Raw genomic sequence first — 13850 nt, 5'->3', positions numbered from 1 at the left:
GAGAAAGGAATATAATTATTTAAAAATACATGCATCAGTTCAGAAACGTGTGACAGAAGCACGTGGTTAAAGGAAGATGTTTGAAAAAAGTATTTGCTGACGAATATCGTGTGTAATCTCATTAGTTGAGAATGTGGCCCCAATCTGTACTGAGTCATGACAAATTGTGTATTGAATTTAATAACAAACAAAGATAGATAGAAAGTAAAACAAATCACCATGGGCGAATTTTCCGGGTAAACAAACGTGCATGCCGTTTCTTGCTCAAATGTAGAACACACGTTACTATCAACTTCACACGAAAATCATTGCTTCCCGGGGTCGAGTTATTTTGAGATCTACATTTCTGCAAGGATACAAATATTGACCATCATGTTGTGGTGAGTCTAATCCTCGCGGATGATTGCATGATGGAGGAATTTGTTTACGGTGGTCGTCTGCTCTGGTAGTATCGGGGTCAGACTTCCTTGTGTTGCCGCTGGACGTCATGATCCCTCTGCACCAACAGAGAAAGTCCAGGTTTGGTCAAGAAGATCGCTGCATTCCGATCGTTTGTTATCATTGTTCAAAATGTTGTTTTGCTTCCATTCCATCGATACCAATGAAAATGCATTCATTGATGGTGTTGTCACTTTGTAGCCGGATGCTCTCAAAGAAATTTCATTAAAATTTTCCTCTTTGTTGTTTTAATATTTGTTTCATTAATTATTTTTTGCAGCGAAAAGATGTAGTGTTAATCAACTGCATGATAAAACTCTTTCGGTCCGAGGTGGTAACTTTCTAACCTTTAGACTCATTGGAATGAAAATTCTTGTCATTAGTCACGCTATCAAATACCTTTGTTAGTCATGGTATGAAATTAATTTATTAACAATTTCGACAAAGCTACGTGTTCGTAATGGCAAGACAATCTGATAGCAGTGTGAGTAAATTATGAATAAGAACAAAGAATAATGATTTTCTTCGCACATTTTGCGTGATTTTCGCTCTACCGATGCACCATTTTAGTTCTTTGGGGAGAACCGTGAAACACGCTAATATTAACTGCAACGAGCTCCGTTTGCCATTGGTACAGATAAAATTTAAATAATTGATGAACTTTCAAACTGACAGTTTCAGAAATAAGAAACGCTCAAGCGCCTATTAAAAAGGGTTTGCGAATCCCTTAAACAAAGATCTACTTCTTATGGGGTATAGGAATCTGATTTGCTCTCTCCTGATGCGGAACAGCAGTTTGAACATTGTATTTTCTAATCATGTGCTGTACTGAAGATATTGCAGTATAATATTAAAAAAAATCCATAGCACATCCAAATTTGTGTCATTTCCAGTGTTTGATCTGCGAAAGAAACAAAATATTAGAGTAAACAAATTGCTTTATCAATAGAAAGAGGCAAGATAAGATATTAAAAAAATTCATTAATCGTGTATCCTGAAGGTCTGGTTTCTGATAAAGGTCAACGAACGAACTTGGGTTGTAAACATTCTACAAGACCTCGATTGTCTGTTGTTTTGCGCTATTAACGTGTGGTTAGCTCCCAGTTCTGGGGGAAAATAGCACACGAATCAGGTGAATCCTCGGTCATATTTACAGCGTGATAATTATGAAACTTAAGTTGATCTTTAAATGCATAAATACTCAGATGAAATATGATGACATTGTTGGAAGAACAGTTAAAGAGATATCCAACAAAATGTTTCAATATTATGAAAATACATTGTTCCTTAATAAAATCAATCATCATTTCATTAGTATCAACTGACACATCCTTACACAATAGATCAAAGGTATATGGGTAAGATGGGTTTTTTTTATAATAAAAACTAAAAGATTACGCCAACTTGGCAGCCGATAAAAAGCTTCGGTAAGATGCATATAATATTATCAAATAGACTGGATTTCGTGTCACTCGCAAAAAAATGTTTTTGTACTATCTCATGGAAATATAATAATGATAGTAATAATAGCTGTTTGTGTTCAGTTGAATTTTTCTTATCATGATTAAGATCCGGTCAAAAATTCCTTCGATGAACAACGCGCTTTTGACTGCCATCTTTCGGTATTTCAATAAAATTAAATGCGTTGCATTTCTATCATCACCTGACCTTCTATTACATATATACATATACATTCTATCATCACCTGACCTTCTATTACATATATACATATACGTTCTATCATCACCTGACCTTCTATTACATATATACATATACGTTTTATCATCACCTGACCTTCTATTACATATATACATATACGTTCGATTATCGAGTCTTGCTATAACCTACGAGTATACACGTATTCTTAAGACATAAAAGGATAAATAACGATTTATAACTGTTGAAAAAGCTGATTAAAGGTTGTTCTCTATCACATAATGCAACTATCATGATATCTATATGCTATGGTGCACATATTCACATAGCTAGAATTAAAAATTATAGCAAGTAACATTCCTAACAAACGAGTTATTTGTCATTTTTATACTTAGATTATAATTGTTTCATATTCGGACGAACGCAGTGAGGAAGAATACAAGTGTTGTGAAGAAAACACAGCGATGCGGCCGATAAAGAATCGCGAACTTGCTCAAATTCATCTTCAAAATCATGCGTGGTACTAATCGCAACTTTTCGGGCCTTTCCGACAAGTGGAAAAAGAAAATCGTTGGAATGTGTTATAATCCCCAGCTACAAGAAAGGAAGGTCCCGCTCACTGTATCATTCATCGACTAAAATTATTAACACGTTTTTATACTAAAGTTTTGAAGATCGTTTCTAGCAAAGAAAAGTTGTAAAGCAAAAATCACGAAATGATTTCTATGGCTACATTTTAATTCTCGTAATGCAAGTACGGAAGGCGGTTGGTGCCAGGCGAGAAAATCTGGCTGCCGCCGAAAAATTTTCTGACGTCCGCCAGATATTTATATGCGGCCGCCATATAAATCTATGTGACGGTCCTGAGATCGCAAGATAAAATATTTTCCTCACCTGGCATCAACTGGCTTCCGTACATAAGAGCTATCTGGTTTGTGTTGGAAATAGAACGTCTATAGAACATCCGTTCACGGGTATTACGTGCCACTCCATAAGAAATCGAACGCGTCTTGACATACAGTTGCATCATTTATTATCACATCTATATTCACTTATTTCGTAAGTATGTAGGTGTTTATAGGTTAATTAAACAATAGCCTGATCATAAGGATACTCTATCCGTATAAGTGATTTCCGTATGGCAGGTGTGGGTTGGAATATATCGAATCTTTCTGAAGTGAATATATCGCAGTCGCTTTCAAATCGGCAATTTCCGGGATACCAGCTCTTATTATGTCGTACGTCCAGTAACCGCTCAACAGGGAATGCTTACTCTTCTTACGCACCTGATACGATCTCTGGTTTTCATAGGTCTGTGCACATGTTTGTCTTGAACTCAATTTTAGTATTCTTAATGATATTCATGAGATAGATCAATGTTCGTTATCTTCATTATGTATATTGAATACTCGTTATGCAGATAACTTCTATCAGCCGGTGATATGCATTAAACTGAACACATCAAGATGAAATTGTTTGAATTAGAACATTCAATTGAGAGATAATTCTTTGAGGATTTTTTGATGGACAATTGCTGGGTGCTTGCACACACTTAGTAAATCGTTGGCTCTGGCAGGGCCTTCTAAGACCCATGTAGTGTAATTTGAAACCATATTTGAAACCATTGATCAAGTATTCTTTATACGTTTCTAACAAGATTTGAAGCCACGTGACCTTGATTGCCCAGAGTGTACAGGTTGGAGGTATGTTTGACTGGAATGTTATTGGTTGAACTGTTGTCTTCTACATTTGACTGCTGGGTGATGCCCACTGCACAAGTTGCAAGAGTGTCTGAACCTGCAAATTGTGGAGAAATGACATTTTTTTTATCTAGATTAAGATAATAGCAAAATGAAGTGGATATTGGAATGTTTTTTCCTTGGTTTGCTGTGGAAGGGACTCCTGGGTGTAGATTTTGAGTTGTGTTGTCAGTTGAGAGACATTAGTTATGTACAGTAACCAAAGTTCACGGTGAATATGCCTCCATGAGGAATGAGGTTCATAGGCTTTCCTCAAAAGAAATTGTTCGTCGTACTTAAACCACCCTGATGATCTCGAGGCGGATGTCTCGCATGTACTTTAGTACACTGTAGTTCCTGCTACACTGTACCTTGTCCTGTATATTTCTAGCATAATGAAGATAAGGAAGGCCGAAATCCACTTTTCAAAGTTAAGAAATATGCTGTGTTTCTGCTTCACCAAGCACATTTTCCCATCCCTAATCTGAAGCCCCCACCCCCACGAAACAATGTCATTAGACAATTCTCTAGCAGATCTAGGTAGTATGTCTAGATCGATGAATTTTCCCTCCCACATTTCATTGTTTTATGTTCGGAGTGGATATTGGTATGTCTTTCCTGGGTTGGTGATTGCAGTAGAAAGGACTCTTAGGTGTGGAGTTTGAGTTGTGTTTTATGTCCGCTTAGAGGTACTGGGCGTTTGCAGTGGCTGTGCTATGTTTACCCCTTTGCAAGTAGAGCAATATCTGCTCTACTTGCAGAGAGGTAAATTTGACTGGTTCCAGGGTCGAGTGAACAATAATTTCCGGAATATCAAAATTATACCCACCCTGTGTTTGACTTAGGCTATCTGCCTCTATCTCCGGATCGATTGTGCTGCCACATTGACTACGGCAGTGGACGTGTCTGGATGGAATTCACAGCACGGTTCCGTGGTCTCTCTCAGCCTCTAGAAAGGGATATGTTTGATATGCATCTCCTGGTAGATCTAACTGGGGCATGTTGGCTAAGGCCAACGATAAAAATTGTTGAGTTTCCGCTAACGTTCCAGAAAAAAATAGGGTAGGTAGGTAGGAAATAAATTTTATTTTTTTTTTAAATTTTATTTTTTCAAAGTATGCAGAAACATTGTAAACTCTAACAAGTGTAGTATAGGAAGGAGGAGAACATCTTTGGATGTACCGGGAATCGAACCCGGGACCCCTGCATTACTAGGCAGGTGCTCTAACCACTGAGCTATCCAAGCCGATATCCAGTCCGTATAGCCCTAATTACTACATTCCTCCCTCCCTAAGATCAATTATAATTTTATAATTGTCTTTCAATATCAACCCAGTTTCTTTTCGCCCCTGACAGACCAACCTGCACCATTAGGGGTGGTCAACGGCACCAAATGTAGTATGGGAAGGAGAAAATCTTTGGCTGGACCCCTGCATTTCTAGTCAGGTGCTCTAACCACTGAGCTATCCAGGCCGATATCCATGGTCCGTATAGCCCTAATTACTGCACAAGTTAAATGTTCTATTGAATTTTATACTTTCAAAATAAAATTTTGCTTAAATTGCATTGCAAGTAAACTTTCAATCATAACATTTCACCCGTTATTGGCTGAGGATTATTTCCAGATGTTTTATAAGAAACTATATTTTTCAATGAAACATATCTAGCATAAAACACTATGCTCTACAAGTACCAGATATATTGTTTCTACATTTAGATTGGTTGTCATAGGAATACTTCTATTGGATATGTTTGACAGGAAAATAATGTGATGGTTTAGAAAAAATATATTAAATCATCACCAAAATATCAACATCATTAACATATTTTAAGTTTATTAATACATTTCTGAATGTATTTTCACAATCTAAATGGAACAAGGGTAGGAAGACAGTCTGGGCAGATCCCACTTATCCTAATGGGATCCAACTCTCTTCCAGCTAAAACTTTTTACCGGACATAAATTTTTATTTTAAAAACAATCTGCACATCTTTTTTTCCTCTCGGCTCTCACCAGCCATCAACAACTCGAATGCGCTCACTGCTTTATTTGCGGCCTTTTTCATAGTGTTTTCAGTTAGAACTGCAGCAGAAACCAAGGATGTGCATACAAATTTGACAGACTGGACATTCATGTCGGTCACTCTGCATCATGACCTCCATATAAAACTAGGGTCCCCGTCTAATGCCCGTTGAAATGATAGCACAAGACAGTACATGGCTATAAATAGCCACCGTCTAAAAACAACATAGGAGTTGGCAATTTTAACAAAAGAAAGTCTTCTATGAAAACATGACACTTGGCAGAGTCTCTCGACCGTCTGTTAACTTCAATTGTTAAATCATCGTTGCGTAAGCTCGCATGGAGGTACTAGCCACTGGGTCAACCATCATCCATGCTGTTAGTTAGAAACATTATCAATGTTGTTTAAACGCTTGATACAATACCATGCAATTTTGTATATCATTAAAGCGTTTGAATGACTTCATCTCAATGTCTAACTAAAACGAAAACCAAGAACCGGGAATATGTTTTTTCCGGGAAAATAGCGATTTTTTTTTTTAAGTATCGAAAAAAAATTCTAGGGTCGGGGCTATAATTTAGGGTCGGTCGGGTTAGCGGAAACACAACACATTTTATCAGTGGCCTAATGATGTTGGATTTTATCAAGATACTCCTCAAGATTTTCAAGATATTGGTCTGTGCAATGTGCAAGATTGGCGGAAATTTTCAGCAGGAATTAGTGATGTTTGTAAACTTGTGGTACTACTGACTTCCTGTAAAGGATTTAGACAAGTTGTACCACGAATGTTTCCTAACTTGACCACTCAGAATTAGACGTATATCTGGGTCAATTAAGTTATATTATTTGTACATAGCGTCAAATAATCAGTATTAAATCAAATATGGAATCATTATTTATTTCCTCTTTGACATGATCCATACGTTTAACGACGAAAGATGGTGAATTTCGATTTTGATTTGAGCTATTTTATCCCCGCAGTTCAAGTCGTTGCCTAGCAGTTATAAATCATTATTTAGGCGAATATGAACTCAGCTATAAGTATTAATTTAGACCCTTTACGCTTCCGTTGTTATATCAAAATACGGGAGCATGAAGGATCTCTAAATGTCCAGGGGTCCGTGTTTGCCCAACTATCTATTTTGCATTGCTTATGAGATTTATAAATGAGATTGATCACTTTTCGTTATCTTCACCTTTCATAAAGATCAATTCAGGGTAACAAAAGGCTAGACCTCTAAAGGAGGACCATTTTTCGGAAGAAGTCACATTGTTATATCAAGTTTCTTTAGTTATTTAATTTTGGAGGAGGGGTGTACATATATATACACATGTATATATGTTTTGGTTTGTTTTTGTTGTTTGTTTTTTTTTTGGGTGTTTTTTTTTCCATATTTTCATTTCGAACCTATGATATATATTATCTACAATGTTGAAATTAACCTTCGAGGTTTGCCTAAACAGCATTTTCCTCATTATATCACCGATTTTGACATAAAGTTTGGCTATGAAGGCCTTCAAGGCAGGCCTGTCCCTAAGATATTTTGCTGTTGATATTTTGATTCGTTACAATCTTAAGAACAATTTACAATAGTAGTTTGTCGGGACACCCTTGCCTTGAGGTCAAAATTCATGCAAAACCGACAAAAGGTTAACATTACGGGAACCTAGTTCATATTTACACGGGTATTACTTGTGTGTAGAATAGCTCAATCAGCTGCACTGCTATCAGAATATATGCTGCGATTTTTTATTTCATTTTTATTTATTTAATTTAAAAAAAAAAAATGTTTGGCCATGGTTCCAAGCCGCCTCACGCCACACTTTTATCCTTATTTCGCATTTTCAATACTTTTTCATATCTTCTTTATAATTATGTGTAAATATAGATTAAATGCATATCCATTCTTTATATAAAAGACATTAAAAGAAATTATGCATAGTCAAGTGGAACTAATCCCGTGGGGATCCGGGTTAGAAAAGGTCCTCAGTACCCCCTTGCTTGTCGTATGAGGCGACTGAATGGGGTGGTCCTTCGGACGAGACCACAAAAACCGAGGTCCCGTGTCACAGCAGGTGTGGCACGATAAATATCCTTCCCTGCTCAATGGCCATAAGCGTCGAGATAGGCCTCAAATTTGCAGCCCTTCACCGGCAGTGGTGACGTCTCCATATGAGTGAAATATTCTCAAGAGGGACGTTAAACAATTAATATTCAAACAATCAATCAAGTGGAACTATCCCAGTTGTGGTCAATGTTATTCCTAGAACAATAATCATTCATTCTGCGTTGCTCGACGGAAGCAAATGTGCGACAGGGGAAAAGCATGTCATACAACAATATTTCACATTCTTGTTCAACGTTGACACTTGCCATTCTTATAGGAAAACAAACCAAATCTTTTATAAAATTTATCTTCATCATGGTAATGTACACTCGTGTCTCATTATATACTAGTAGTCTATTAATTACCCATTAAAAATGAAATCCAGAAATTGTTCACCCCTGTTTCATGCTCAAATTGTTTCTGTGAACCGGTCTGATTCTTCAACATGTAACACCTACTGCAACAAAACATCTCACTATTTTATAATTCAAATAAATGTAACATGCATCAGTGACATGTTTTATTGTTGCCAGAAATAAGTGTCTTGTGAAATATTGTATATCAAGTAGGGAGTTAGCCCGAAAGTAATTAAGACCGGATATATTCCATTACAAGTGAAATATCATATACAGCTTATCAAGACGCATAAACAATACATGCACCATGCTAGTACATCGTTGCAAGAGGTCTCTTAAAAGTTTACACTATGTCCGTATACTAAACAGTGGCGGATTTAAGGGGGCGCAGCCAGTGAGCGCGCCCCCTAAAATTTTCAAATTTAAGGTAAATCGTGGTATCTTGTTTAGAAAAATGTACTAAACGATTAAAGAAGCAATACTTTCTTCCACTCCCGGAGAAATAAATGAAAATCTTTTGATTTCTTGAATTACTTTATTGGGAGAACCCAATTTTTTTCCAAAAACCCTTAAAATATGCGTCATTTTATTAATTTCACCTTATAAAAAATGATAGAAAATAGTACAGATGACTAAATAGGAGACATATCTCATGGCGGCCCCCAGACCCCCTGCCTCATAAAGTGCCCCCCCCCCCCCCCCCCGTAACCGCAATTCCTGTATCCGCCCCTGCTAAAGGCTTTGAACTTTACTCAGCCTAGAACGATTATAGGTGAGCTTTTTGTATAGACTAAACTCAGATCCAGACTAATAGATTTGTGTTACCCTGAATTGATCATTTGATTTGTATTTGTCATAGGCGCCTGAGTCAAGGATATTGCACTATAACCCATAAGTACACAATGGAGGAAATTCGAACTACGAATAAATATTTCTCTCCGATCTATGGTTTCTCTTTTTGTATTCTTGTATGTTACATGAAGCTTAACTACATGTGGCATTACCACAGAACACTAATTTATCCACATTTTTAAAAAATTCTTATCCCACTATTTCACATCGTCGGAAACCCACGGTTGATTACGCTTCGTTCCTCTCTCCATCATCCGTGTGTCCATTCATTCCTACTCGCTCATTTTCATGAATAATTAATTAGGCAATTTGATTGGGCGCTCATAGTACACCCTGAGCGAATTTGGCCAATCAACAAGACGCTTTCAGCCCAATTTCGGCATACAATCCTTAGGACAACAAAGTTCAGTTAATGCTACCTTTAAAAACAGAAGAGTTCGATTACTTTGATTGTACGATATTTCAAAATATTTATTCATGAGAACGAATGAATAAACCAACGGGAGGAACGAAGCGTAATCAACCGTAGGTTTCCGACGATGACTGATTCGTGATATACATGTATAACAAGGCTTGCAACTCAATTTACCCCTTTCCTACCTCTTTTAAATTTATTTTCAAAAATGTTTGAATCAAGACATAAGTTCCAATTGGTTTTATTTATATTTAAATAACTTAATTTTATCGATCTTTCACGCAACACCTTTAGGGAAATTAACATAACTTCTTTTTACCTGACAGTATATTCATGTATTATATCAGCTAAAATGGATATTGAAAGTGCATACTTTCAGTCATAATGCTTTTTGAAGAAAAAAATCAATGGATGTACCTTTATCTAGGAAAACGAGTTTGACACAGATGGAACCTTAGCGTTTTCACTGTTGCAGGAAGTTGTATGTGCGCAAGTACTGTAAATATTTACATGTATAATTTATGACTCTGTAACTAGAATATTCATGCATTATTCAATTGTTATCCCCCTTAAGAAATCAAGAATGTGGTTTTTTTTTTAAATTCAATTTCATCAATAATTAATGTAAATACACGTATACTGGCTGAGCGATCGTGTTACAGTGATACTGTCCGCAGGGGAGTTTGATCCCGGCTTGAAATCACACAACTCCTGGGACAGGGACCATAAATTTCACTGTGTATATGTTTAAGTTTTCACTGACGACAAAGTTAAGCTCGTTTCTGCAAAAGGTCCTTTACCCAAATTCTAACATAAAATCAAAATTCAAAAATTAGTGAAAATATTGACTCAATCCACAAATAGTATGATTTTGAAATGCTTATATATAAAGGTTTTTTGTTTATAATCTTTGATCTTTATCGTGTATATATAAGTTCTTTTTCAGCCCCTTCGTCCTCCCCCACGGTATACTATAGATCTACTCCACTTGACCTTTGACATTCAAGTTCTGAGCGTATACAGTGTACACACTTCCACAATATTCTTGTTGTCAACTTTTTAAAGAAGGCTACATGTATATGTTGACTAAAAATCAATCCAACTCTTGATACTTTTTTGCGGTACATCTCTATCATTGATATAAAGTGGTGAAAAGTTTGTTGAGGTGTTTTTTTTTCTCTCTTTTTGAACAGTTTAATGAGACCACGTGACTTATAGAATTCTTATTAAAAGTAAGATGAATCATGTTGTCAACATTTGAGGCTGATGAACTTGCATGTATTAATATTAATGTGTTTGTAATTTTATTGTTTTAGGGGATACTTAACAACACACAAAGTTAATGATTTACACTATAACTGTGTTGAAAAGAGTCGATAACATTAAATAATACTTTTATCTCCATATCCTTTTTTCATTTATCAAACACGTGTATATAAATCTCTAGTGCTTAGGCACTTAGAAAAAGTACAAACAGAATGGGAACTAGTTCTTAAATAAATTACGAGTAAGTATGATAGCTGGGAACTCTTACATATAAAGGGTGAAAATACAACAGAATATTGGAAATACAGAGCGGTTTACATAGTAAATCAGTAGTTAGATATTTCAGAGCCTTGAATGATTCTGTACGCCAGAAAAGATCCGTACTGTGTTCACATCATTTGGTAATGCCTGCTTCATCCACCACAGGAGGTGCACATCTACAAAATCTAAATCACTTAATCTAAGCAAACAATCCAAATTTATATCATAAAAGTCTTTTGTATTTCATTCAGAGTACATGTAACTATTTTTGTTCGACTCTCATGCATGGAGAAAGAAATAGCCAGTGCATTAAAGCTACAAGTTCACACGGCAGTTTGGTCTAAGACATGTGTTTCATAATTAATGAAAACAGCAATAAGTTTTGATAGAAAACGAAATAATTGCCGTTTGTAATGAGAACTAATGTTACATTCTTACACGAACACTTCACGCGTGCGAATTGACGGCAGTCTGTCTGTTCACAAGGAATCGGTGATGACTAACCCTTTTTATACTCAGAAGCCATCGACCCTATGTTTGTAAGAGAAGCAAGCCAGAAATGTAAACAATGGCTTGTAATGTTTAATTACAACTAATATAGAAATGGGTAAATTCCACAAAGTTTGTTTCCAGAGATATGTTTCGAATATAGTCCATCAATAGAATTCTAAACATTAAAAAAAAAAAAAGCGTGGCGAGGGGGTGAATGACCTGTACTATGTAATTATGACTTTCTCTTATGAAAACATGAACTTTGATCATATAATGTAGGTCAACCGGTCGTCTAACAAACAGTTACTTCCCAGGGAAACGCCAAATTTACAGGCACGAATATCATTGCGAAGCAAATTTTAGGTATCGTTTTGGGATTCTGATAGTTTGTATGATGAACTGGATAACGTTTTATCGAGTATTTAATGAAGTTATGTAACTAAATTAATTCAATAAATTGTCTGACAATATAGTGTACTCAGTCAAATCCAAGTGATATGGTAGGGTGGAGCCAAGCAAACTCAGCTAGGACTTGCACGAGTCCGGAAATAGGGGTTGAATTAAGAAATAAATTTCAGTTTTGAAAATACTTCAGGGTAATTCCATTACCTGTACTACTTGTGAAAAAAATATACGTCAGATCATTAGGCAACAGAATACACAATTCGGAAATATCTAATCAAATATCGAAATTGCATTCAATTTGATCACATCGATCTCACTAAAGTGTGTTTTAAATAATTCCTTTGGGATTGTCTTTCGGCTGATTTAGATGACTATTATTGACCTATTGAATTGACCGCATTCGGAATTGCATACGAGGTATCCAGTGGAGAGAAATCTTGTGGTTTTCTACAATCTTCTCATAATCGAAAAGTGAGGAAAATAGTCCGTATCTAAACATATGAAACGTATGAAAATCTAGGTTTTTCCGCTCTACCAAGTTGATGAATCGGATAATGCTATTAATAAAATGTTTAGTTTTAATCTCTAAAACATTTTGGTAGGTTTAGCAAGATGAATTTCTACGAATTTGACAAAAATTCATATCAAAACGACTTCATCTCCCAGGGGAAAGAAACTCCATGCAGGGAATATTTCATTGGTCGATCGATTCAATGTCGTATTTCATTGGCTAAATTCATATCTCATCATTTTCGATGAAAGATCGTGTGATGCTCTCCTACGAGAATTGATATCATCAGGAAATCTCAATGAAACATATTAGGGTAACAAAAAGTTATTCTACGCTCCTTGAAAGGGCATAATTTACGTTGAATCAAACGGCCTTTTTAGTTAGCATGAATAAATCATCGGTTTTCAATTACTTCATTACTGAAAGAAATGGCCACGGTGGCTACTGGAAAACGATACAAGATTTCAATAAGTCTGGATCAAGGGTATAGAATTTATCATTTACCACCCCCACCCACCCCCACCCCCTATTTTAAAAAAAAAACCCAGAAAAAAATAAAAGAAAACACAAATACACTTTTCTACAATTCACATGGGAATATTGTACACATATCCAGATCTATGTTGATCCTGTTTGCTTGAACAGAGAATATGCAGTTTGCAATGTCAGGTCATGGAATCGGAAACTAAATATCTAAAATGTAACATAACATTTGTTCCTATTAGTAATTGCTACAAGTACTGCATCTTATATAACAATGGACAATATGCTCGTAGTAAGTTGAACGACCGGTAAAACCCCGAAGTACTGAATTCGTCATCCCTTTTATGGCAGACAGATGAGCGGATGACAGAATTCAATAAGCTAATTTGACTTCGTGAGTTTGAGTAATGCATGCACCGTGTTTGAGGAGACTGATTTTATCATTCCATGGTCAGAATAGAAATGATACCACTGGAGCGGAATGATTTCCTCTGGAAGCTTTACATGATACAGAAACAAATTAAACTGTTGACAAACTCTGTAGTGTTGTCGATTTCCGGGAATAGCTGGGTGTAAAAGGAAGGCATTTGTTCTCGGTGTAAGTACAATGTATTATATTCATTACGAATATGTACAACTAAATACAACCCAAGAATATTTATCAAAATACACAATAAAGTAAGTGGGGCTTCCCCCCCCCCCCAAATAAAATCAGAATTGCCTACCATGATCAATGTATTCACCTGTAACTATTGCTATCATAACAAATATAGCTATTGTAATAAATACAATAGTTCTATTGTTACAACTATCGTTATTGTAACAACTATCTCTGTTGTAATCA

The sequence above is a fragment of the Ostrea edulis genome, chromosome 5, assembly GCF_947568905.1.
Source record: "Ostrea edulis chromosome 5, xbOstEdul1.1, whole genome shotgun sequence".
Classification (NCBI taxonomy): domain Eukaryota; kingdom Metazoa; phylum Mollusca; class Bivalvia; order Ostreida; family Ostreidae; genus Ostrea; species Ostrea edulis.
The sequence above is the reverse complement of the archived record's forward strand: the minus strand, read 5'-3'. Positions refer to the sequence as shown.